This window comes from Balaenoptera musculus, chromosome X (genome assembly GCF_009873245.2).
Source record: "Balaenoptera musculus isolate JJ_BM4_2016_0621 chromosome X, mBalMus1.pri.v3, whole genome shotgun sequence".
NCBI lineage: Eukaryota > Metazoa > Chordata > Mammalia > Artiodactyla > Balaenopteridae > Balaenoptera > Balaenoptera musculus.
The window spans coordinates 51,821,625-51,848,702 of NC_045806.1; the positions used below are offsets into that span (position 1 = coordinate 51,821,625).

At 43.7% G+C, this 27,078-nt stretch overlaps 1 long non-coding RNA gene across 1 annotated transcript; it reads right to left on the reverse strand.

Annotated features, from left to right (window-relative positions):
• Window positions 1-15,445: 15,445 nt before the first annotated feature.
• LOC118888705 lies at window positions 15,446-26,114 on the reverse strand. The gene is made up of 4 exons (XR_005018349.1): window positions 25,659-26,114; window positions 21,280-21,383; window positions 17,917-17,963; window positions 15,446-17,458 (listed from the first exon to the last, which is right to left on the reverse strand). It is a non-coding gene; the product is annotated as an uncharacterized LOC118888705 (long non-coding RNA).
• Window positions 26,115-27,078: the final 964 nt, after the last annotated feature.

Here is a 27,078-nt window from a genome sequence, read left to right on the forward strand (position 1 = left end):
ATACTTGCAAGGAAAAGTAAGTATGTATTCTGTGAGCTTTAAATCCTTACGACAACCCTTTGAGGCAGTGGCTCTCAAACTTGTCTGCATATTAGAATCTTAAAGATTCCAAAGCCTAGACCACATCCTCAGATCAAATTATAATCTCTAGTAGTGGGACACAGGTATCAATGTATTTAATGATTCCAAAGTGTAGGTTTCCAGCAGTTAAGGAAGTGGGGGGAAGCCATCTGAGAAGTAGATCTGGATATATAAGAGAGTAACATGAGAGATCCTTGCAGTGATACTCTATCTTGATTATGTCAATATTAATATCTTGGTTGTGATGTTATACCATAGTTTATAAGATATTACCACTGGTGGAAAGTGAATAAAGTGTACATGAAATCTCTTTGTATTATTTATCTTATAACTGCATGTGAATCTACAGTGATCTCAAAAGAAAAAGATTTAATTTTTAAAAGGGGTGGTGGTACTCCTGGGTATATATCCAAGAGTAATGAGTGCTTCTGTCCACCAAAAGACGTAGCAGTACTATTTGCAATAGCTCCAAATCTGAAAACAACACAAATATTCATCAACTAGAGAATGGACAAAACTATAGTATATTCATACAATGGTATATTGCTCAGCAGTAGAAATTAAAGAAAAAACAACTACTGACACAACAATATGAATGAATCTCACAGGTAATATCTTGTACAGAAAAAAAAGTAGACACAAAAGAGAACATATAATTCCATTTATGTCAAGCTCTAGAGCAGGCATGGTTGTCTGGAGCTGGGGTGGGAGGGATTGACTGGAAAGTGGCACAAGGAAACCTGAAGTCATGGAAATACAATTGGTTTGGGTGGTGGATACAGGGTATAAACATGTAAAAATTCATCAAGGTGTATGTAAATTACAAATCCATGAAAAAGAAAAGATAAAGGGGGGGTTCCCTCGCTGCAAAAGTTTGAAAATATCTAGAATAATGGTTCTCAAATTTTACTGCCTATTGGAATCACTTTGTGGGCTGCTTAAAACAGATTACTAGACTCCACCTCCAGAGTCTCTGATTCAGTGGGTCTCAAGTGGAACCTGAGAATTTGCATTGATGCTGCTGTTCCAGGGGCCACGCTTTGAGAGCCACTGGAGTCCAGACTAGACAAATACTTTCCTGAGAGATAAGAGACTTGTCTAAGGTCACACAAGCAGTCAGGCAAATAGGGGCCTAGAACTTGCTTCCTGACTCTTCGGTGGGCCTTCAAGGCCTAGGTCAGGCCTTCTCTGCCATCCAGGAGTAGTGCTCCATTGCTTGCTTCACTATATCCCTTAATTATAATATCTGATCAGGAAGGGACCAGAGAGATTCCTGGATCTAATCCTTTCTCCCCATTCTATAGAGTGGGAAACTGAAGCTCAAGGATCAAAGGTACTTGTCCACAGTCCCAATAGCAGGACTTAGCCTTGAACTATCTCCTGTATCTGCCCCAGACCTGTACACAGTCTACCATGGGGCACCCTTACTTGTCTTACCTGCTTTGTTTCCAATCCTCTTCCTAAAGATATCTCCCCATCCCACATTTACATATCTGTGCATAGGTGATGTTTCTTGAAGCCTTTAGTCAAGATCTTAAGGAAATAGGCTACACTACTTCTAGATCCTTTTCTAGAGCTGAAATGGAGGGCTCCAAGCCTGTTGCTCTTTGAGAACATCCATTACCTTGCTTAGCTTAGGGAGCATTCATGACTCTTCAGAATTTGACTTGTCTTTTCTTCCACTATTCATCATCATCTATCTCCCCCCAGCACTTTACATTCTAGACATAGTAGATCCTTCCCAGCCTCTCAACATCTCAGATTTGCTCATGGCTTTGTAATAATAATTGTAATTATAATTAATGTTTACTAAGCACTTACTGTATGTCGGACACTCTTCAATGTGCTTTATAGTTCTTCATGTTATTTTCACATCTCTGAGTCAAGGCCAATTATTACAGATGAGGAAACTAAGGCACAGAGAGGATAAATAAATTGTCAAAGGTCACACAGCTTGGAGTGACAGAGACAAGATTTAAATATTTCTTGGAGCCTCAAATTCAGAATGTCTAATAAGCAAATATATTCTCTATATTGTCACTCTACTCTGCTTATCCTCATCTGTTCCCCTCTCACTTGGTGGCACCACTATCTACTCATTTTTCCAAAATAAGAACCTGGATATTTTCCTTGACAATTCCCTCTCGTCTTACCATGTCCCTGTTCCCAGCCCTCCTGCCTTTAATCCTGCTCCCTAAATAACTTTTAATGCCGCATCTCCTTACTCCTCCTCTGGTGCTGGCACGATTGTCATGGCTTCCTCACTAGATCTCCTGTCTACCTTTCTACCCTCTGCTGCCAGCCACCTGCTAGAAACCCCTATACCCTTCTCATCTTCTTTGCTCAGATTCTCCTACCAGGTTGGTCCTGGTCCTTATTTTTGTTCCTTTTATATTCTAAGCTCATTCTAGTATCAAGGCCTTTAACTGTCCCACTATCTGCAATGCTCTTCCAATGGCTGGCTCCTAATTGTTCAGGTCCCAATTCATGGAGTCCTTCCTTTCCTACCCTATCTAAATTAGTCCCCAACTCCCAACACATACACACCTACAATAAATAAAACATATGACTTCTTATATGACAGATACTGTTCTAAGCTCTCTCTATATATTAAATCATACTCATTATGCTCCCATGAGGTAAATACTTTTATTACCTCATTATAGATGAGGAAGGAAACTAAGGCACAGAGAAATTAAACAGCTATAGAAGGTGTGGCCAAGATGGTGGATTAGAAAGACCCTGAGCTCACCTCCTCCAATGGACACACCAAAATCAAAACTATTTACAGAGCAACTATCTATGAGAATGATCTGAAGACTAGCAGAAAAGATTTTCCACAACTAAAGATTTTTAAAAGGAACCAAAACAAGATGAGTGGGAGGGGCAGGGACATGGTATAGTCAAGACCCACACCTCCAGGTGTGCAACCCACAAATGGGAAGATAATGACAATTGCATAGTTCTCCCCAAGGAGCAAGGGGTCTGAACCCCACATCAGGCTTCCCAGCCCAGGAGTCTTGCCCCAGGAAAGCAAACCTTCAGAACAGAGGCAGCCTCCCCTGCCTCCATGGGCACTAGGGAGGGGTCCCGCCGGAGTAGGCTTACACGACTAACCGCAGCCATCGCCTCCTCTGCCTTCTGAGGCCAGCAGGGCTTACATATCGGAGAGCCAGAGGAAACAGAGACTCTGCTATTAACAATTTTACATGCTCCAAGCCCTAGTGCAGAGGCAGTAATTTGAAAGGAGCCTGGGTCAGACACACTGATGATCTTAGAGAGCCTCCCAGAGAGAGAGACAGCAATTGAGAATCTCCCTGGGGATGGAGATGCTGGCGGTAGCCATTTTGGGGAACTCATTTTACTGTGAGGACACTCATGCTGGCAAGCACTATTTTGGAGTCCTCTCTCTAACCTACAAGTGCCGGAGGCTTACTCACCACCAGTGGGCCAGCACCAACCCTGAGCCCCCTGGGCCCTGCAGCCAGCTGCACCAGGACCAGCCCTGCCTGCCAGTGAGCCAGTGGGCCAGTGACCATCACATGAGACAGGGCCTGGCAGTCAACTGGGCTGGTGGCCATCTTCACCTACCAGCACAACCACAGTAGTAAGCCTTGCCACAGAGAAGGGCCCATGCAACCAACATGGAAGTTACCACTAGAGCATATAGCTCTGGTGACCAGAGGAGAGTATGCTTCTGGGCCTCATAGGATGTCTCCTACATAAGGCCACTTCTCCAAGATCAGAATATGTAACAGACCTACCTAATACATAGAAATAAACAGAGAAAATTAGGCAAAATGAAGAGACAGAGTACTATGTTCCAAATGAAAGAACAAGACATAATCTCAGAAAAAGAAAATAAATGGAGATAAATAACCTACCCAAAAAGGAGTTCAAGGTAACAATCATAAATGCTTAATGAACTTGGGAGAAGAATGAATGAACAGACAGAGAATCTTAACAAATAGAAAATACAGAGAATGAACCAAACATAGCTGAAGAATACAATAATTGAAATAAAAATTACACTAGAATGAATCAACAGTAGATTAGAGGATACAGAAGAATGAATCAGCAAACTGGAAGGCAAAGTAGTTGAAATTACCAAAGCTGAACAGAAAAAAGAAAAATGAATTAAAAAAAATTAGGATAGTTTAAGACACCTCAAGGACAAAATCAAGCATACTAATTTTTGCATTATAGGGGTCGCAGAAGGAGGAGAGAGAGAGAGAGAGAGAGAGAGAGACAGAGACAGAGAGAGAGAGAGAGAGAGAGAGAGAGATGTACAGGGAACATATTGGAGACATAATAGCTGAAAACATACCTAACTTGGGAAAGGAAACAGGCACCCAGGTCTAGAAAGCACAGAGTCCCAAACAGGATCAACCCAAAGAGGACAACACCAAGACACATTGTAATTAAAATGGCAAAGAGGGAGGTCAAGATGGTGGAGGAGTAGGAGGATATGGAGTTCATCTCTTCCCACAAATGCCGCAAGAATAAATCTACAAATGGAACTATTCTCACAGAGCACCTGCTGAACACTAACAGAGGACCTCAGACACCTAAAAGGACAAGAAATATCCCCACATAACCAGGTAGGCCAAAAGAAAGAAGAAGGGAAAAGGAAGAGGAAAGGAAGTGGGACGGGACCTGCACCCCTGGTTGGGGGAGAGCTAAAGAAGAGGAGAGGTTTCCGCATCTGGGGAAGGCCCCTCACTGGTGAGGAGATCAGCTGGGACAGAAGGGGAGCTTCGGGGGCTTGGAGGAGAGCACAGCAACCGGTATGTGGCAGGCAGGACAGAGTGAGACCTACACAGATGGTCTGTGCCACAGCTCTGCACAGCTCAGGCTGAGATGGGTGTCTGCCAGTGCACAAGGGGGATGGGTGCTGGAACGTGGGGTTTGGAGACGTGGGGAGGGGACTGCTGTTGGCTGTGAAGAGACAGCCTGAGGGGATGGGAGTAAGGAAATCTGCAAACAGGAGTGCTCATGGAGGAAGCCCAGACCACCATAGAAGCAAAGCACCATTGTTGTGTGAGGTGCAAAGGGTGGGGCCACCATTGCAGCTTCTGCCCTCAGGTGCCGACCCCTGCCTCCATGGGCACTAGGGAGGGGTCCCGCCGGAGTAGGCTTACACGACCAACCGCAGCCATCGCCTCCTCTGCCCCTCCCCACCTGGGCAACATGCTAGCCCCGATTTCTGCCTCTGCTCCCTCCTTCCTGGGCAGCCCGCTTGCCCCATCGCCTTCGCAGCTCCCTCCCACCTGACAGGCTTGTGTGCTCTGGAAGACTTTGGAGCAGATGCCAGTGGGTGGCTCACATGCAGAGGTGAGACTGAAACCACAGCTGAGTCCCAGGGGTGGTGTGACTAAGGAAGGAGAGCTGAAATCTCTCCTCCCACCAGTGTGAATGGTGGAGTTATAACTCTGCTAAAGGCTTCCTAAATTCAGCACCTGCACAACATCCGAACAGACAAGTGCTCCTGCAGCTGAGATGGGTCTGGCTTTAGCAGATGTGGGATTTGTGGGCATGTACACATGGGGGTTGGGCCAGGCCAGAATCTGAGCTACTTCTATAGCTCCCATAGCAGGTCCAGGTACATGATTACTGAAGTCCTGGGACCTGACCACAGTGATTCTGCACTGGTGGCCTGGTGAAAGAGTGCCTGAGAGACACCAGAGCCAATTGCCAACATACCTATGGTGAAAGGACTGAGACCAGTCCGGACAACAGTGTACTTTGTGAGCCAGCACAATGGGTGAAAGGGGACACAACAGAGCACATGCACAGTTGAACAGCTCCACAGGAAGAATTCTCAGTGCCTTCTCTCCCAGTGGGGGTGCTCCAATCCCACCTACCTTGCAATGCAGATCAGAAATACAGTAAAGAAACAGAACTGGGGGCCACTACTCCAAAAACTAAGGAGCAGACACTGTCCCTGACAGGGCAGTGACAACCACACAGCAAAGGGGAGGCCCCGCTCAATATCCAGGGCAGGCTCTGGTCACCAAGACACCAGTCAAACACCCTATCAAGGGAATAATGACCAGCATACACTGAGGAAAGAGGTGGCAGTCATCCATACTAACAGGAGCCCTTGAACAAAAAAAAAAAAAATTAACCCCATGCATATGCAGGCTACACAGCGACATTTCCTCTTGGAGAGCACACACAAGGCTTCACGTACAGTGAAACCCAGCAAAAAGCAGCACTTCCATAGGAACACAGGTCTAGACCTACCTAGGGGTCTTGGAGCATCTCCTGGAGAGGTGGGGTTAGATGTAGCTCACTGTGGTGGCAAGGGGATAGGTAGTGGAGGCCCCAGGCAATATTAATCACTGTGAGCTCTCCCTGAGGTACCCAGCTCTACACCAAGAGCTGGCCCCACACAACAGACAGCAGGCTCCAGTGGTGGAACGTCTCAGGCCAAACAACCAGCAAGACAGAAACACAGCCCCACCCATCAGCAGACAGGTTGCCTAAAGTTGTACTAAGCTCACAGACACCCCAAAACACAACACTTGACATTGCCCTGCCAACCACAGGGACAAGACCCAGCTCCACTCACAGGAGGGGAGGCACCAGACCCTCCCACCAGGAAGCCTGCATAAGCCCCTAGACAAATCTCACCCACCAGGGGGCAGACGACAGAAGAAAGAGGAACTACAATTCTGCAGCCTGTGGAAAGGAGACCACAAACACAGTAAGCTAGACAAAATGAGAAGACAGAGAAATATGTTGCAGATGAAAGAGCAAGATAAAAACCTACAAGAACAACTAAATGAAGAGGAGATAGGCAAACTACCTGAAAAATAATTCAGAGTAATGATAGTAAAGATGATACAAGATCTCAGAAAAAGAATGGAGGCACAGATTAAGAAGATAATACAAGAAATGTTTAACAAAGACCTAGAAGAACAAACAAACAGAGATGAACAATAAAATAACTGAAATGAAAAATAAACTAGAAGGAATCAATAGCAGAATAACTGAGGCAGAAGAACAGATAAGTGAGCTGGAAGATGGAATGGTGGAAATCACTGCCACAGAAGAGAATAAAAAAAAAAGAATGAAAAGAAATGAGCACAGTCTCAGAGACCTCTGGGACAACATTTAACGCACCAACATTCGAATTATAGAGATCCCAGAAGAAGAGAAAGAGAAAGTGTCTGAGAAAATATTTGAAGAGATTGTAGTCTAAAACTTCCCTAATATGGAAATAGTCACCCAGATCCAGGAAACCCAGAGAGTCCCATACAGGATAAACCCAAGGAGGAACATGCTGAGACACATATTAATCAAACAAACAAAAATTAAATACAAAGAAAAAATATTAAAAGCAACAAGGGAAAAGCAACAAACACAATATAAGGGAATCTCCATAAGGCTATCAGCTGATTTTTCAGCAGAAACTCTGCAGACCAGAAGGGAGTGGCATGATATGTTTAAAGTGATGGAAGAGAAAAATGTACAACCAAGAATACTCTACCCAGCAAGGCTCTCAATCAGATTCGATGGAGAAGTCAAAAGCTTTACAGACAAAAAAAAGCTAAGAGAATTCTGCACATCCAATCCAGCTTTACAACAAATGCTAAAGGAACCTCTCTAGCAAGGGGAAAAAAAAAGGCCACAACTATAAATGAGAAAATCACAAATGGGAAAGCTCACTGGTAAAAGCAAACATACAGTAAAAGCAGGAAATCATCCATACACAAATATGATATCAAAATGAGCAACCATGAGAAGAGGTGAGTACAAATGCAGAAAATGGGAATTGCATTTGAAATTAAGAGACCAGCAACTTAAAACAACCTTGTATATGTATAGACTGCTATATCAAAACTTCATGGGAAATGCAACCCAAAAACTACAATAGATACACACACAAAAAAGGAAAAGCAACCCAAATACAAAAAGATGGTCGTCAAACCACAAGAGAAGAGAACAAAAGAGGAAGAGAAGAAAAAAGACCTACAAAAACAAAGCCAAAACAATTAGAAAATGGAAATAGGAACATACATATTGATAATTACCTTAAATGTAAATGGATTAAATGCTCCAAACAAAAGACACAGACTAGTTGAATGGATACAAAAACAAGACCCATATATATGCTGTCTACAAGAGACCCGCATCAGACCTAGGGACACATACAGACTGAAAGTGAGTGGATGAAAAAAGATATTCCATGCAAATAGAAGTCAAAAGAAAGCTGGAGTAGCAATACTTATATTAGACAAAATAAACTTTAAAATAAAGACTGTTACAAGAGACAAGGAAGGACACTACATAATGGTCAAGGGGTCAATCCAAGAAGAAGATATAACAATTGTAAATATATATGTACACAACATGGGAGCACCTCAATATATAAGGCAAATGCTAACAGCCATAAAAGGGGAAATCAAAAGTAACACAATAATAGTGGGGGAATTTAACACCCCACTGACACAAATGGACAGATCATCCAGACTGAAAATTAAAGAGGAAACACAAGCCTTAAATGACATATTAGACCAGATAGACTTAATTGCTATTTATAGCACATTCCATCGAAAGCACAGAATACACTTTCATCTCAAGTGCACACAGAACATTCTTCAGGATAGATCACATATTGGGTAACAAATCGAGTCTCAGTAAATTTAAAAAAATTGAAATCATATCAAGCATCTTTTCTGACTACAATGTTATGAGATTAGAAATCAATTACAGGGAAAAACATTGTAAAAAACACAAACACATGGAGGCTAAATAATATGTTACTGAACAACTAATGGGTCACTGAAGGAATCAAAGAGGAAATAAAAACAATACCCAGAGACAAATGACAACCAAAACACAACGAATGAAAATGTATGGGTAACAGCAAAAGCAGTTCTAAGAGGGAAGTTTATAGCAGTACAGTCTTACCTCAGGAAATAAGAAAAATCTAAAATAAACAAGTTAACCTTACACCTAGAGCAACTGGAGAAAGAAGAACAAGCAAAACCTAAAGTTAGTAGAAGAAAAACATCATCAAGATCAGAGCAGAAATAAACAAAACAGAGATGAAGAAAACAGTAGCAAAGATCAATGACTAAAAGGTGGTTCTTTGTGATGATAAATAAAATTGATAAGCCTTAGCTAGACTCATCAAGAAAAAAAGGGAGAGGACTCAAATGAATAAAATTAGAAATGAAAAAGGAGAAGTTACAACTGTCACCACAGAAATACAAAGGATCATGAGAGACTACTACAAGCAACTGTATGACAATAAAATGGACAACATAGAAGAAAGGACAAATTATTAGAAAGGTCCTACCTTCCAAGACTGAACTAGGAAGAAACTGAATATATGAACACACCAATCACATATACTGAAATTGAAACTGTGATTAAAAATCTTCCAACAAACAAAAGTCCAGGACCAGATGGCTTCACAGTTGAATTCTACCAAACATTTAGAGTAGGGTTAACCCGAATCCTTCTGAAAGTCTTCTAAAAAATTGCAGAGTAAGGAACACTCCCAAGGTCATTATACAAGGCCACCATCACCCTGATACCAAAACCAAAGATATCACAAAAAAAGAAAATTACACGCCAATATCACTGATGAACATTGATGCAAAAATCCTAGCAAACCAAATCCAACAACATATTAAAAGGATTATACACCATGATCAGCTGGGAACTATCTGAGGGATGCAAGGATTCTTTAATATGCGCAAATCAATCAATGTATACTATACTTAAGAAGCTTGGCTGTTTATTTCCTATTCATGATTTCTGTACTTATTTCCTTTCTATTCTTTAGGATTTGTTACTATCACTTTTGATGGATGTTAGTCTCAGCTGAGGACCCTTTGGAAAAAGGTCTGTGCCACATATGAGGGACCATCCAACTTTGGAGGAATCAATCCCACCCCAAATATGTTGGTTCAGAATATTCAAGGGAGATGCCTGGCAATTTGTAATTGAAAGAACTCCCACTCCAAGTGATTGCAAGTATTAGATAAGTTTTGGAAATGATGCCTAAAAGAAGACGTTTTGATAGGGAAAATGTACACAAGTTGTCTGCCCCGTGATCTATGTCCCAAATTGTGCAGTTCCCCAGTCAGCACCTAGCCCAGAGCCCCGTATCCACTCTCTGGTCTCACTGATGCCCTGCTCTCAGCCTGTATGTCTGGAGGGAAAGAAATCATCTGTCTTTCTGGCAGATGACCTTTTTTATTACCTATCTCATTCAATACCAAGCATCCCAAAGGAGCATGACCATGAGGAATATATTCATAACACCTGAGACGTAGAAAATGTCAGTGGTCTACAAGATCTTTGATATCATGTGGTCCAACACCTTTGCTTCCAGTTTCCCCAACCCAACCCAACTCAACCCCCATTATACAGATGAGGAAGATGAAGCTGAGAGGAGAAGTGACTTGACCAAAGTCACATCCTAAATTACTTATTTCTACTCAACATCGCTAATTATTAGAGAAACGAAAATCAAAACTACAATGAGGTATCACTTCACACCAGTCAGAATGGCCATCATTAAAAAGTCTACAAATAATAAATTCTGGAGGGGGTGTGGAGAAAAGGGAGCCCTCCTACACTGTTGGTGGGAATGTAAATTGGTGCATCCACTATGGAAAACAGTATGGAGGTTCCTTAAAACACTGAAAAGTTGCCTTGATCCAGCAATCCCACTCCTGGGCATATATCCAGAGAAAACTCTAATTCAAAAGGATACATGTACCTCAATATTCATAGCAGCACAATTTACAAAAGCCAAGACATGGAAGCAACTTAAATGTCCATCAGCAGATGAATGGATAAAGAAGATGTGATATATATATATAATACACACACACACACACAAACACACAAAATGGAATACTACTCAGCCATAAACAAAAAAAGGAATAATGCCATTTGCTGCAACATGGAAGGACCTAGAGATCGTCATGCTGGTGAAGTAAGTCAGACAGAGAAAGACAAATACCATGTGATATCACTTATATGTGGAATCTAAAATATGATACAAATGAACTTAGTTGCAAAATAGAAACAGACTCACAGACACAGAAAACAAATTTATGGTGCACCAAGGGGGAAAGAGTGTGGGGGAGGGATAAATTGGGAGTTTGAGATTAGCAGATAAAAACTACTATATATAAAATAGATAAACAACAAGGTCCTACTGTATAGCACAGGGAACTATATTAAATATCTTGTAATAAACTATAATGGAAATGAATATGAAAAAGAATATATATATATATATATACACATATGTATACAGATATATATGTATACATATATATGTAACTAAATCACTTTAATTACACCAGAAACTAACACAACATTGTAAATCAACTATACTCCAAAAAAAAATACTTGCATCTAGTGGTCAGAGCGTCCACTTTTTATGCCAGTTTCTAATTGACCATTGCCTGTTTGGGCTGGAAAAATCAGGCAGTTCTGGGTATCAATTCCAGCACTTGTACCTACTAACTGTGTACTCTTGGAGAGGTTACTTCATCTCTCAGAACCTCCATTTCCTTCTCTGTAAGATGGAGGACCAATAATAATCCTAACCACACGAAATACCCAGTATATAGTAGGTGCTCAAAAAGCATTATTATTACTCTTTTTGGTCCCCTTTCCCTTCCCTAAAACACACAGGATGGTGAATGTCCATTAAAAACCATTAATGGTGATGGCCACTAAAGTCCCACACCTTCCTAGTCCCTCTCACACTCAAATTCCCAACTTTCCTCCCTTTGCCCTTTGAAATTTGAGAATTTCAGCCTTACTGAAGCCCAAGCAAGCTGTTTGGAGCTAGAGGGCTGAGAGTGATGTTCGCCTATCCCCTGGGTAGATTCAGTAAAACTTCAAATCTGATACTACCACCACAGTTTAATTCATCTTCCCAAGACGGGGACCTAGATAATGGGATGAAGGGTTGTGGAAGGAGTGTTGGGACAGGGCAGGAAGGAGGGGCTAAGGAAGAGAACAGGTGATTGGCAATTACAGTTCCCCCCAGGGGACTGCAGTAGTTGATGTATGTCAGGGAATAATTTTTACAAAGAAAGGAAGGGAGAGAGGGAAGGAGAAAGGAAGAAAGATGGAAGGAAGGAAAGAAAGAAGGAAGATGGAAGATAGGAAGGAAGGAAAGGGGGAAACTGAATGCAAACAGAAGCTGGGTATGATACTCACAGTGTTAGGCTGTCCAGCAACCAAAGAGAGCTGGGATCTTCAGTGAGGAAGGGATCATCAGAAATTAGACCTTTCTCCCGTTGGGAGAAAAGATTATACTAGTGCCAAGCCAGGCAGAGCAGATGGCTTCTGATTATACAGGATGTCACTGTCTCTTTCTTTTTCCCTCTCCCTAACCCATTGCAATAATAGAAAACCCTGAGTTACCAGGAAGTTCTTCCTTAAGTACGGCTTAAATTCTTCTTGTGGCAGGAGCAGTTAGTTTCTGTCCCCATTAAGACCTTATGTTTGGAGCATGTATTATAGTTGAAAACTGTTTTCACCTCTATTATAGCCATGATAGTCTCCACAACCCAATACAGTTAGTATCATTATTCTATATGGTAGCTGAGGAAACTGAAGCCCAAAGAGATTAGGGTCCCACCTTATCAGGGGTGGCATCAGGGTCAAGTCTGGCGTTTTTTTGTTTGTTTTGTTTTGTGTTTTGTTTTGATATTTTCGTTTTGCTCTCCTCCCCTTTCTAGGCAGGTATGGGTCATTTGCTCCTGAGGAAAGGTGGTAGACACTCCAAAAAGAGGCTATTGAATTTTTTCTTGTGGGATGATATTTTGCCATTCCTAAGGCTTGGAAAAATTTCTCTTTCTCCTGGGTTGAGGGGTATACCTTCCTTAAAGTAACATTCCATCCTCAGATACCCCTTGAGTCTCAAAACTTAGCTTGGACTCCTTAAATACCACTTGTTATAATATTGATGATAGTAATAATGCACTAGTAAATGCACTAGGCACTTACTTAGATTAACTCATGTCACCCTCTCCTCAGCCCTGTGAAGTTGTATTATTATTATTTCCATTTTGCAGCTAAGGACACTGAATCACAGAAAGGTCAAGTAGCTGGAGTGGAGTGTAGGGAAGTAGGACTGGCCTTGGTCCTAGATTCTTATAGAAAGGGCTAAGAAAGGGCATGATGTGGGAGAAAGGAAGCAAACCTTGGCTGAATGTTGATATGATTAGTTCCTTGTTCTCAGTAAGCCACTTAGGCTTAGGGCATTGTGCTCATTGATAGCAGGGAGAACCCTACATTGGGCTACATCTATAGTTCTTTCTCTGACCACACCCCTCCCTATCACCCACCATCCCTATAACGGTGAATCTGAGATTATCATAGGGTTTTAAGGCTACTGAGCTCTGCTCTAGGTTTGGAGATACCAGTCTAGGAATGCTCCCTGTAGACTTAGAGTTCTCTGGCCACCTTCAGTCTTTGCACCCTGGAATATTTCCAGGAAACCTATCCTTAAATGAGATACTGCCCCTCATCAGCACTTCCCATTCTGAAGTAAGGAAACAGTGACAGAATTAAGACTAGGACCAAGGCCTTTCTTTCAGAGGCTCCTTAAGAAAAGAGAGACATACTTTGTTATTAGCCTGTTTCTCTGAAACTTGGGGATCTCTAGAGAATGCAGAGCTGCCCATCTAAAACTCTATCTCTTTGCAAAGATTTTACCAGGCAGTCCAACACCATGCCTGGCACAGGTGTTCACCTAAGTCTGCTGAATAGTACCAAGCTGAATTTGGAACAGGGCACCAAGGACAATGGGGCATTTGCCCATGGTAGGTGAAGGTAGACCTCGGACCCTCTTTCCCATGGCCTGATCTCTTGGGAGTTGTGGAAATGAAGGTATATTTGTTGGTTGGTTTAGAAAGTGACCTTAGAGGGAAGAAAGAATCATTGAAGATGTGGCCCAAAGTCACTGAACAAACAGGTGGTATCACTGAAGGTGTGAGCAGCTGAGGAGGTGTTAATAGGAATGTTTAGGTGTCTGCAGAGAGGCATAGGGACCAACACGTAGGTTCCTCAATAGGGCCTATGGAGAATAAAGCGTGCCAAAAGGCCTTATGTAATCTGAGGAAGTAGGGGATACTTTTGAAGATTTCACATGATGAAAATAAGAAGACTTTTATTTTAAAGCTTAGAATAAACAGAGCAGGAATTTTTCTCTGTTTGGTTTGCTGCTATATCCCCAGCACCTAGAACTTGGCTCATAGTAGGTGTTCAGTAAATATTTTTAAAATCAATTAATGAATTTACAGATATGGCAACTGAAACAGATTTATCCAAAGTCACACAGTGGCAGAATTGGGGGGTTGGTGGTTAGGAGACCCCAGGCCTCCACTATACTAACCTATAGGTCCTTTCAAGTCCACCTGGATAAACTGACACAATTCATCTTCCCTCAAGAAAAAATAAAATATAACTTTTTTGTTTCTTTGGTATAAAAATGATGCATGCTTATTTTGAAAAATACAAAAAAGAAGGAAATTACTTAGTATACCAGTTCTCAAACACAATCAAGGTAAATACATTGCTGGATTCTCTTTCCAGTAATTTCTTTTCTACATATAGGTCTTTGTTTCACAGGTCAATGTTATATTTCCCTATTCCAAAAATCCCATGTTCCAATCAAACTGCAACACTCGTTTCTTCATTGTGTCTTCTATTTTCCCATTTCTACCCTTTCACCCGTGGGATTCCTTCAATCTGGTACATTTCTGTGTGTCTTTATTCTACCTATCTTTCAAGATCCTTATTAAATGCTAAATTTTCCATGGCACAATTTGATTTTTTCTTTCTTATGGTATTGATTAAATACATTTTATTTCATACTCCTCACTTCATGTCCTACCCCACCAAGTGTGAGCAATTTAAAGATTAGTCCCATATCTGACTCCACTCTTTCTCCCCCAACAGCATAGCCTATCACTATGTCTGCCATAGAGTATGTGCTCTGTAAAGACTGAATTGATTCAACCATGGTATAATAAATTTATTGGACACAGATTATGTGCCAGGCACTGTGTTAAGCACTTTACATGCACTAACTCATTGCGAAAACACAATATTCCTATGGGTAAGTACCATTATTACTTCTGTTTTAGAGATGTGAAAACAGAATGACAGAGGCTACGTAATTTTTCCAAGGACATACCACAGTATAATATGATTCAAACCCAAGCTATTTGACATCAGGACGCATACTCTTAACTGTTATGCTCTGTTGCCTCTGAAAATCAGGGACAGAAAATGATGGGATGGAAGCAAGGAAATAGTTCAGGCACCGAAGGATACACAAAGTGGCAGAGTAAACACAAAACACCTTCATGCAACATCAGTTTTACTTATAGATTTGGCGGGGGGAGGGGGAGCAAACAATTTAAATAGTGTTGCTTTTATCTTAAAACAAACATGGCTATATCAAAGAAAACAAAACTTGCATAAATATTTGATACACAACATAACATTTCAAAGAAAATTTGGCTTGTAGTTAGCTGTTTTGGGTTGCATCCCTAGCACACCCCAGAAGGACAGAATATTCCCCCCAACTTCCTGGAGTATATGAGAAACACTGGCTCAGAGGGCCATGACAAGAGTGATGGTGGATGTCAGTGGTGAAGAGCATGGGTGAAGTAATAGTTGGAATGCTAGTGGGCTGGAATGGTAACAATTATGTTGACACTTCGGGTAGCAGCGATGAAAGTCCTGACAACGGTGATGATGCCAGTGGTGACACATGAGATGAGAGCGGTGAAGATGAACAGTGCTGATCATAGTAGCTATGGTGATTATTTAATCACGGCCCGGCTTCTTGCCAAACTCTGGGTCACCTCCAGAATCAAATTGAATTAGAAGTTGTTATTTGCTCTCTCACCACCCCTCCATCCAAATTTCAGGACCCCATTTAGGAAGCCTTAGCCATTTTGCAAACTCCTGCTATTTCCCATGAATGCATGTTCAGGACTCCATGAAGTTCCCTCTATCTGAGCTACCTGCCCCCTCCTCCCACCTCATTTATACATGCAGCTTCTTTATCTTTCAAGACTCAGCTCTAGAATGTCCTCACACAGCCCCTCCTAGCCAGGTGGACTCAAGTACTCCTGCACCTGTGCTCCCATAGCACCCTCTATTTGAGCATTTGTCACACATTAGCTTTGAGAGTCATTTTCCACTTAAGATGTTGCCTTCCATCAGCCTTGGGATGTGGAAGAGGGTGAGGGTAGATCAATAAGAGATTAGTTTTCTCACTGTAAGATTGCAGTTTGGCCCAAAGTCACTGAACAGCCAGGTGCTTATTTTGAAGACTCAGAATCTTATGGGATGGCTTAGAGTTCTTTGAGAGGTAGGTTGATAGATTTGGATGACTTTTAATGGACCATTTCAACTCAAGAGATTGTAGCAGTCATGCCTACCCTGGGATGGTCATTCATTCATTTATTCAACACATATTTATTGAACCTTCAGTAAAATATAAGGCTGTGCTGACTGGCTCCTGAAGACACAAAAGGAGATCATCTACTCCTCCCTAGCACCTGCCCATATGTCAGTCAACAGACACTTATTGAATGCTCACATGATGTCAAGGCATTAGCTTTTTTCTATATGGCACCAAGGGATAGAATTTAAAGCTGCAGGAAACATCTTAATACAAGGAAGTACTTTCTAACCATTAGAACTGGTTATAATTAGAACCAGCTGCCTCAGGGAGAAAACAGTTACCCATCATTGGAGTTGTTGCAAACAGGAGCTGGGGCCTTGAAGTAAATATCTAAGATCCATTTGAACTCTGTTCTTCTGTCCCTAGAAAGAGTTCTAAGTCCCTCCTGTCTGTATCCTCATTGCCACTCTCAAATACAAGTTGGTCCCTGGAGAATAATCTGCCTTTAGGTTCTTCTTTTATTTGTTGTTCTCTTATTCCTTTATTTCCTATTTCAAACTTCTCCCTCCTCTCCATTTCCTTCCCATGCCCCAGTCTTAAGTGAGGGGTGAGAATGAGTGGCAAAAATCACTTCCTTTATGTGACTGCAAAACAGTGTCCTGACTCTCTCTACCATTTGGTATGGAGCTTTATAGTTTGCAAAGCACCATCACATGTATGGATCTGTTCAAGAGACATTTATCGAGCTCTTTACTGTGTTGGGCACATGATCTCGTGACATCCTCACAACAACCCTGTGAGGTAGTTTGAAGGAGCCCAGGACCCAGCTGTGGACTCTGGACTCTGGTCACTTGGCTTGTGAGCAGCATCTCAGAGAGGATTGGACTTGCATCTCATGGATCCTTTCAGTCTCATTGGCTGGCTCTCAGATCTATCCCTAAGGAGGAGACAGTGTTTCTCCTAAAGGGAATGGGGAAATTTTAGACAGACTTAGAGGCAAACTGGTTCACAACCACCCCCAGCTGTTCTATGTCCCTAGAAAGAACGCTGGGTCTCTCCAACCTGTACCTTTACCTCACTACCCCCAAATGCCTCATGGTCCCTGGGGAGTCATCTGGATCTAGGTCTTTCTTGCTGGAGGTAGGATGGCTTTTGCCAAAACAGACAGCAGCCAAGCAGCCTGTGTGGCCAGCTTCCAGCTTTGTGGCCTGGACAAAGAGGGTGATTTTGGAGTCTCTTGTCCATGGGCACAGAGTCAGAGGCCAGAATGATTCTGGGCTAGCAATGTTGCAGGCCCTCAAACCACTTGTACCACAAAAGAAGTCTCCTCCAGAAATGTAAGGGGGCCAGCCCTTACACTGGGGTTGAAAAAAGGAACTGCCCACTATCTGTTAGGGCCTTGCCCTAGCTACCCTTACCTCTTACCCTACTGTCTTAGTCCCCATATCTCCCATGTGGAAATCACCTGAAAAGAAAAGAAAACCAAAAATGAAAATTCAAAATATGCAGAACAGGGCAGGTGGCTGAACTTCAGGTGGTGATCAAACTAAGGGGAGAAAGTTAGACATCTTCTACTGCTATCCATACTTCCATCCCTCTGTTCCATCTCTCCTCTTGCTATTCTTAGTGGCAACAGAAATGGTACTTGGGCTAAATTTATATTTGAATTATGCCCTTGTCCATAGCCCTGCCTCTCATTTGTATTGATTTATTTTTATTTCTTAGACTTGAGAATAAATATTTGATGGATATTTGGCCTGGTGTTTTTTTGTTTGTTTGTTTGGTTGGTTTTTTTGGTATCCACATTATTTGGCCTGTGTTTTTTGGTTCACAAAGACCATGCTTTGTCTTGTTGGATCCTTGTGAGACCTTGTAAGACAATCAAGGTGGGACTGATCAGCCCCATTTTGCAGATGAATAAAGTAAGGGAGAGAGGAGAAGCAATCTGCCTAAGGGCATAGCCATGCTCTTTTCTCCCATAACAAGGTCATTTCCATTGAAGTGTCTAGGACTCATAAGATTAAGATAGCAACAGTATCCAGGAGGATAATTTTTTAGGTCACAGTACCTTACTTGGCAACCCTGAAACTGAAAAGGGGCAGTGACCACTCCCATGGAGGGTTTACTATTGGCCCTTTTGTACATCCAGTGAAATGACTTTAAAAAATCTATGAGGGACTTCCCTGGCGGTCCAGTGGTTAAGACTCCACACTTCCAATGCAGGGGGCGCGAGTTTGATCCCTGGTCGGGGAACTAAGATCCCACATGATGCTGCAACGCCTCCAAAAAAAAAGAAAAAATCTGTGAGCAGGTGAATGGGTAGGGTTGGAAGAAGGTGGAGGGAATAGAAGTTCTGGAGGGATAGTCCTGAAGAAGGGCCCTCACCACCATAAGGAAGCAAGCAGAAAGGAATAACACCACTCCATTGCGCTTGGGCAGAGGTCCAAGCGCAAATGGGCTGATGCCAGTACTTCCTGCTCTAAACTTGGTGAAGATAGGGCTTTCTGGGCTCAAAATGATTTTACTAAGCAGTCTACTTACCTACCATTCACCCTGATCACTTTGAGAAATGCTTCCCTGAAGCCAAGGAGTTGGCCCCCATCCAGGGAAAAAGCTGGACAGGGACGCGGAGGAAGTAGAGAGTATAGCCTTTGCCCTTTGCTATTTAGTGAGGCCCTACTCTCTGTCAGGCATTGTGTTGGGTACTTTGCCTCCTCAACTTCCAAAACTGTTAGAAAAGGAAGGCTAATGTCATCAGCCCAAGTTTACAGTTGAGGAAAACAGACCTGGAGAGTTGAAGAGACCTGCCCAAGGTCACATAGTGAGTTTTTCTAAGAACCAAAGCAAGAACTAAGCTTCCTAGGCTTCCAGTCGGCCCCAGGCATTTTCAATGATATAGTCTCTAAAATTAGAATTTGTTTCTACTCTAAGAGCCAAGTAAACAGCAATAGTGTCCCTACAAGGATAATCCTCTCCAGTGATGTGTGTGTGTGTCTGCCAAGACTGATGTGCACACAGGCCTCTTCTGTAGTATTTAGGGAAATTAGAATATATGGATTTTGTTCCATATAATTTTAGTGCTTGGAAGTTTGTTTTCATTCATGCCAAAGTTAACCAGCAATATTAACTGTATTAATTTTAGCTGAAATATGAACACACAAACTTGTAAAACTGACCTGTGCAAACGACCATACTCACAAATATAATCATGAACACACACAACACCACTCACTCACATAATTTACATAGAAGTCACACTATAGTAAGAAAAGTAAGTATTCATCCCCTTATTCCTGTTCCCAGGGTAGATGATTGCCAAGATGACGTGTAAAATGGACCAGAATTCTGGGCCTAGAGGAGTCTTTGAAAAGCCAATATCTATAAATAGATCCCCTCCACACATACCACCTCTCTTCCCTTAAAAAAACCCCAGAAATTTCAAAGCTTCATTGCTCATTTCTTTGTCTAGCTACTAAGCCTTATCTGATGAAGAAGTCTATGTGGGCAGCCCATGGTATCATAATACCAGAGGCAAAGGAATTGGTTTTCAGGGATTAAAAAAATGCAGTCCAGAGCCCAAGGTAAGTAATAATATGGGGGCTTCTTGAAAACTCCACTTCCCATAACAAAACTTCAGATAACCAAGGTTGGTCTAGGGCCACTGAGTGGTAGGTAAGGAATAAAACAGTATGAGTGTTTACCTTGGCCTTTTATCTTTTCACTCCTGTCTGAGATACCTGTCTTAGGGCTGGCTTCAGGAGAACAGTTTAGCAAGGGAGTGGGGTAGGGGGTGCAGGGTTAACTGCCTGTGATGGAGAGGGGTCATGCATGAGCTGAGTGGGCTTTATAAATCTAAGTCAAAGTGAAGACATTGTCCACGTTCCTTCTCCTTGGGTCCCCTCCTAGCCTGCTCCACTCCAATCTCTCTCAGTCTATTATTGATACCAGATACCAGATACTTTAGAAGGTATCTGGTAGGACATTCATTTGGTTAAGGGTAAATCTGCCCTGAGGTCCTCTTTTCCGGGATAATCCACCTGGGAAGGGAAATACACTAGATGGCTAGCATTTCATTGTAAATGCATAGGTCCAGTTCTGAAGAAGCCTCAGAGTTGTGTGTGAGAGTGGGTGGGAGGGGTGGTGCTGAGAGGGAAATGGTAATGCAGGTTTTATATCCTATTCTGCCACTAACAGTGTTACTGAGAAAATCTCTTCTTTCTGGGTCTCAGTTTACCACCTGTAAAGTGAAGAGGACAGTCTGGTTCCCTTCTAGCTTCGACATACATGAAAGTGTTGTATCTGGACTCACTTTAGCTAAATGTAAGGTGGGTAGGGGGATGAGGTAAGGGGAGGTTTAAGACTAAATATTAATTATTCTTTCCAGTCAGGAAGGCTGGGTATGCTCTATCCTAGGAGTGTTTTCCTTGGGAGGGAAAGGTGGGCAGAGGAATGGTTTATTTTTTCCCCTCCCATGGATCTTTGGGTAGAGCAGGCACCCTTCATTTCAGCTGAGGGGATGGGAAGGAGAAAGATACCTGGGACACAGGGCATTTGTGTTTGACCCTGGTTAGAGCTGAGAAGACATAGAGGTTACGTTCATGGGACAGGGTGTGCATACTTGGTTATTAGTGGCTAAAGAGTATGCCCAGGGACCAGTCAAGCTCGGCATATTCATAATTGACACAGGGTACTTATCATAAGCTTAATAGTAGTGCTAGTTTTAAAATATTACCCACATAATTCCTAGACTTTTAGGTCCCCAATAAAATCCATCAACAAACCTTGGTCTTTCTGGGTCTTTCTCCTTGGGTTTGTGGCAGCAGCAGCAATGCAGTACCCCACAGAGGTTCTTACTCTTTGGCAGCTACCAACAAATGCAGAGGTTCTGGGTAGGGCAGAGAGAGAACAAGGAGAAAAGGAATTTAACCAGCATTCTCTGGAAACAATTCAGACTGAGCCGACTGATTTAATAAATTAGGATTCCTGTGGGATGGGAGCAACTGAGAGGGCATTGCACTCTGTGGGAGCAGTATAATCCTTCAGATATCTTTTCTTGATATGTTGATTGAAGACATTTGGGATTCTCCTGGTGCCCCACCTAAAGGCACTTGGGTATGAGCTCAGGATTGGAGATAACAGGGTGCCCCAGCCCCCTTAGAGTCTAATAATCTTTCTTCTGAGTGGTGATCAGCAGGCATAAGCAATCAGTCTCTTGTCTCACTCACTGACAGGGTAGAAGCATCAGTGATTGTCAGACCACCAAGCCCGATATGGAAGTAGAATCTTCCTGCACCTGCACCAAAAATTGGATTCCCAGGATCCCCTGGTAGCCCAGCCAGGACCACTAGAATAATTTGGCAGTGAGATTACCTGGAGAGCTCTTGAGACTCTACTAGGGGGAATAGGTTGCCCTGAGTGCCAGCCATTGCCTCAACTCCCTTAACTGACTACCCTGAGGTAGATTAGTAAATGTGCTGTCCAGAAATTGGTTTATAGAATCACAGAATCACATAGAGAATTTCAGATGAAGAAACTGAGGCTCAGCTGGGAAAAGTGAATTACTCCAGCACTCCCAAGTTCAATACAGAACTAGGTAATACAGTGTTTTTGACTTTGTCTTATTACATGATGTCACTTCTCCTTAGTAGGTTTATATTTTAGCTTTATTCTGACAACAGTGATTGTAATGATAATAATAATGATATATTAATGAAATAGCTAAAACAGAAATAAAATGAGCATTAAATGAGAAGAGGGGGGAAAAAACCTCAGGCAAGTAGGTAAGCAGCTGAAATCTGAAAAAGACAAGAAGGCCCCTCTGTTCAAATATCACTTAAAATATAATGGTCAATAAGCCCTTTAAGATTAAGGCCAGGATGGGTGCCAGAGGTAAGGAAAGAAAGGAGGTAGGGGCAGGGAATGTTTTAATTAAGACCCTGAAGCTGGGGGTTGTGGCCTAGTCCAATCCCCTCCTTGAGGATCTCCTTAACCTATCACAGTTTTAAACCACAGTCATCTCAGCCCAGCTGGCTGGGGGGACAAAAAAGTAAAAGATAGTGACCGGGCTGGGGTTTCAGCCCTCTTCTGGGATAAAACTCTTTCCCCAAAGCCCCTTCTTCATTGATCACGCTGTTCTCCTGGGGTCTTCATCCTTAAATTCTGGGTGTTTACCTGGCTTGCTGAATTGCTCTTCTCTCCCAGGGATTCGCCTTTTTTCTGGGTATCGATCTCTTTCTTGAAATTTTTTCTTCCCCAACTCCCTGAAATCCCTGATAGTCTAAAATTTTATGAGGTACTCCTTCTTGTCCTGAGTCTCTTTTATTTGGCTTACCACCCCCCCCACCTTTTTAACAATACATTTAACCAATCTCTGATGCTGTGGCCATTTTCTGAAGTTCTTTAACTATCTTAGAATCATGGTCTTCAAGTCTCTGGGGTTCAGCCTCTCCCCTGGAGTTCCATTCCCAAATCACTGGGGTTTCAACTTGGATTGCAAATTCTCTCTCTCTTAGGGTCCCCTCCTTGCAGCCCTGGGACTCCCCCATCTTAGGCAGTTTTATTTCTTGCCTAGAAGCCCCTCCTTACATCTTTGTGACTTTACCCCTTTTCTGAAGTCTCTTCTTCAACTTACTTGTCCCAAATTACTGGAGTTACCCCTTTTTTGCATGCCACCAATTTTGCAGGGTACCTTTTTTCTGGGGTCCTCTATCGCTCCTGGTGTCTCCTCACTCTATATCTAGGGCCATCCATTTGGGAGTCCAAATTCTCTCTGGGGCTCTCCTTCCTATATCGGCAAGTCAGCTTTCCTTTCTCCTTCCCTCCCTACTTTCTTTCCTTTCCTCCTTCCTTCCTTCTCTCTCTCTCCCTCTATCTATCTATCTATATATCTAGATATATCTAAATAGATAGATATTCAGGTACCATATAATTCAACCATTTAAAGTGTACACTTCAATACTTTTTATTATAGTCACGGAATTGTGTAACCATCACCATAATAATTAGTTGGAGAACATTCTCTTCATCCCCAAAATAAACCCCATATTTGTTAGAAGTCATCTTTCTTTTTCATAGAGTCCTAACTTTCTCCTTTGGTTTACTCTCTATGTCTCTGGGCCTTGCCTTTTTTGAGGGAGTGTCTTATGTCTCTCCTGGGGACTCATCCTTACATCTCTGAAGCTGTACTCCCTTTAGGGGCCTTTTATTTCTCAGGGTCTCCCCACATCTTAGGGCTATACCACTTTTCTGGTGTGCCTTTCCTGCATCTCTGCAATTCTACCCCTTTTCTTCATTCTTTCTTCTGGTATCACTACCCCAAATCCCTGGACCTATTTCCCTTTTCTGATGTCCCTCCAATATACAGGCCAGTCTTTTGAAAGGTTCTATCTCATTTCTAAAATACCCTCCCTTTAGATATAGAGTCCTACCCCTCTTTGGGTCCAAATTTTATTTAGGCCCCCATTCCATCTTTCCCTGGGGCTTCACCATTTTTTCTGGAATCTTACCTTTCCTGGGGACCCCCTATGCTTGCATCTCTTATCTTTTTTCTGTTTTCTTCTCCCTAAATCCCTGGCACTACAGGGCAGTTTTTTTTTTTTTTTTAATTTATTTTTATTTTCGGCTGCCTTGGGTCCCCACCGCCTTGCCCAGGCCTTCTCTAGTTGTGGTGAGCGGGGGCCACTCTTTGCTGTGGTGCACAGGCTTCTCACCGCGGCAGCCCCTCCTGTTGCAGAGCACTGGCTCTAGGAGCGTGGGCTTCAGTAGTTGTGGCACACGGGCTCAGTAGTTGTGGCACTAAGGCTCAGCAGTTGTGGCCCGCAGGCTCAGCGGCCGTAGTGCACGGGCCTAGTTGCTCCACGGCACGTGGGACCCTCCCCAACCGGGGCTCGAACCCACGTCCCCTGCATTGGCAGGCGGACTCCCAACCACTGCGCCACCAGGGAAGCCCGGCAGGGCAGTTTTTATCTCTCTCAGGAAACCTTCTCTCCCTCCTCCTGATTCCACCCCTTTTCCGGAGTACTGTTTTTTAGAGACTCTTCCTTGTACCACTGGGACCCCACTCATTTTCTGCAGTCCCATCTCTAGCCTGTTATTTCCTTTGGGCATCCTTGGGACTCCACCACTTTTCTGCAATCTTCTTCTTCTCCTGGGTTTCTAGGTCTCATGGGATTCACTGTCCCCCATGTCTCTGTGGCACCACCTTTTTTTCTTCAGTATCCTTTCTAAATCCGAGGCTTCAATCTTTTTTATTTTGGGGGTTTAATTTTTCTCCTGGGGCGACCCTGTTCAAATCCCTGGGACTCTACCTCTTTCTCAGATTCTACTTCCCTGCTGGCATCTCCTCCTACTTCCCAGGGCTCTTCCTCTCCTTGGGATTCTTTAGTCACCAGAGTTTCTCCTTTCATTAGCAGGTTCCTCGTTTCTTCTGGACTTTTCCTGCCCACCCCTACTTGTCTCTTGAGCCTCTGTCCCTGAGGTAGCTAATTCAGCATGATTTGTGCCTGCGAGGTCAAGAATATCACCCCATAGGAAATGCTCCAGGTTTCTATCATTCAAAGGTTGTAGGGTCAAGAGCAAAGAAAAGTAAAAGTGAGTGACCCCTGTGTATCAAGAGCTGTGCACATACATTACCTCCAGTAATCTTCACAGCAGCCCTCTGAGTGGACTTCGGTAGCCTCATTTAACCGATGAATAAACTGTGGCTTAGTGGAGAAAAGCTTCTGGGGCTGGATGGAGCAAAGTGGAACTCCCACTCCCTCTGAATGCTGAGTGGGAGTGGGGAATCATCATGCCCAGTCTGGGGAGGGGGCTTGCCTCTGCCTATGCTACATTTCTCTGACTGGGAAGAACCCAGCCCTGCAGAGCCCCTGGCACTCTAGGATCTGACTCTCCAGCTCGCACTCCAGGCACGTCAGGGAAGAAGGAAGTGGTTTTCGCACCTCGGAAGTGAGGTCATATATATACTTTCAAGTTTGGGGTGGGAGATCAGGGTGTTGACGGGGGCTTTGAAGCTACGGGAGGTGGAGTCGGTGTTGGAGGACTCTCCCTCAGCCCTGATTCCCCCCACTCGTATTCCCACGTGCTTCTTCTCGTGCGGAGGCTGGCCACGTTGTAGAGCACAACTGCCTCCTGTTCCTTCCCCGCTGCCCCAACTACATACCTTGCTCTGATCTTCTTTACGGGGGCCAGGCACTGAAGTTGGCCAGATCTGGCTAGTGGAGAGCGATCGGCGGGGCTTGTCCAGCATTTCACCCAAAGGATAGGGGAGACATGCTCCGCGAGGTCGCAGTGGTAGCCTGTCAGAAGCCCTCAGCGCTGTCATGGACCAGCAGCAGTAGCCGGGATGGTGGCGGGGTTGCCGCAGGAGTAAAGCTCTCTTCAACAATCGGCTGTCTTCTCCCCGTCCCCGCCCTGGTGCCCCAGACCCGTGGCGGCGCCCAGCGGGCTAGCGAGTGAGGCTGCCCTAAGTGCCTGGAGACCGAGAGAGAAGAAGGTGAACAGGGATGCAGCGAGGACTGACCCTGAAGGCGCGGAACAGCCTTTGACCAGAAACTCCTGGTTCCCACCGGAGGGTTTCCGAACCTCCCTGTAGCCTGCCAGCCGCCGATCACCCTCCTCGCTTGTTAAATACGTACGTGAGTCATCTGGCGGGGGCTGGGGGCGGGTTGGACTGGACTGGGACGGATTGGACGGAATTGAGCTGGAAAGAGCCTCTGACCTTAAGACCGCCCTGGGGAGGGGCTACTGGAGAGCTGCGAAGGGGAGGGGAGGGAATCTGGTGCAGATCTCACAGCGCAGTGTTTGGGGCGGGGGCTGTAGAAGACTCCATAAGAATAGGGCTTCAGAGTAAGGGGCTGGGGGTATAGCGGACCATGTCTCCCCTATGCTTCGGGAGGCCAGGAAAGAGAGGGCAGGATTGGGGCCACTGTAGAGAGAGGCAGGGGCTAAGGTGCCCCAGGGAAGACAGGGGTTGGGTATCCTGAGCAGAGAGGAAAGTACAAGGCAAGAAAAGACCTCTAGCTGAGTGATTCTGAAGGGAGTGGGGAATGAAAGGAGGGGGGCACTGAGAGATGAAGGCATAGGAGAATGTTTGGGAGAATGTCTGGCTAATTTGTAGTGACAGGAATTATACCCCAAGGACATAGGAAAGGGCAAGAAGAAATGATTTGGGTTTAGAGCTCAATCCTGCTCTCACTGGATCTTTCCAATCTTCAAGACCTTGTGGTGAGTGCTTCCCTCCCTTGTTCTGAGGGAGCTAGTGGAAGTAGCACACCACACACACACACATACACACACACACACACACTTAGAGTATGAGCCAGCAAGGCTGAGGGGCTTCAGCCAAAATAGAGTATTTGGGGATGAGAGAGTAAAAGCAAAGAATCTGGGGGGGCTCTGGATATGTACAGTGCCAAATGTTGATGTGGCCTGGAAAAGAATGTGTAGGGACCAGATGTTTCCTTGGGAAAAGCACAAGCAATTTCAGGGAAGCACAGGGTGGAGATGAGGAGGTTCTGGAGATACTGATGGGGAGGTAGGCAGAGGTAGCTGATGGGTAGAGCTTGGTGGGACGAGGACTG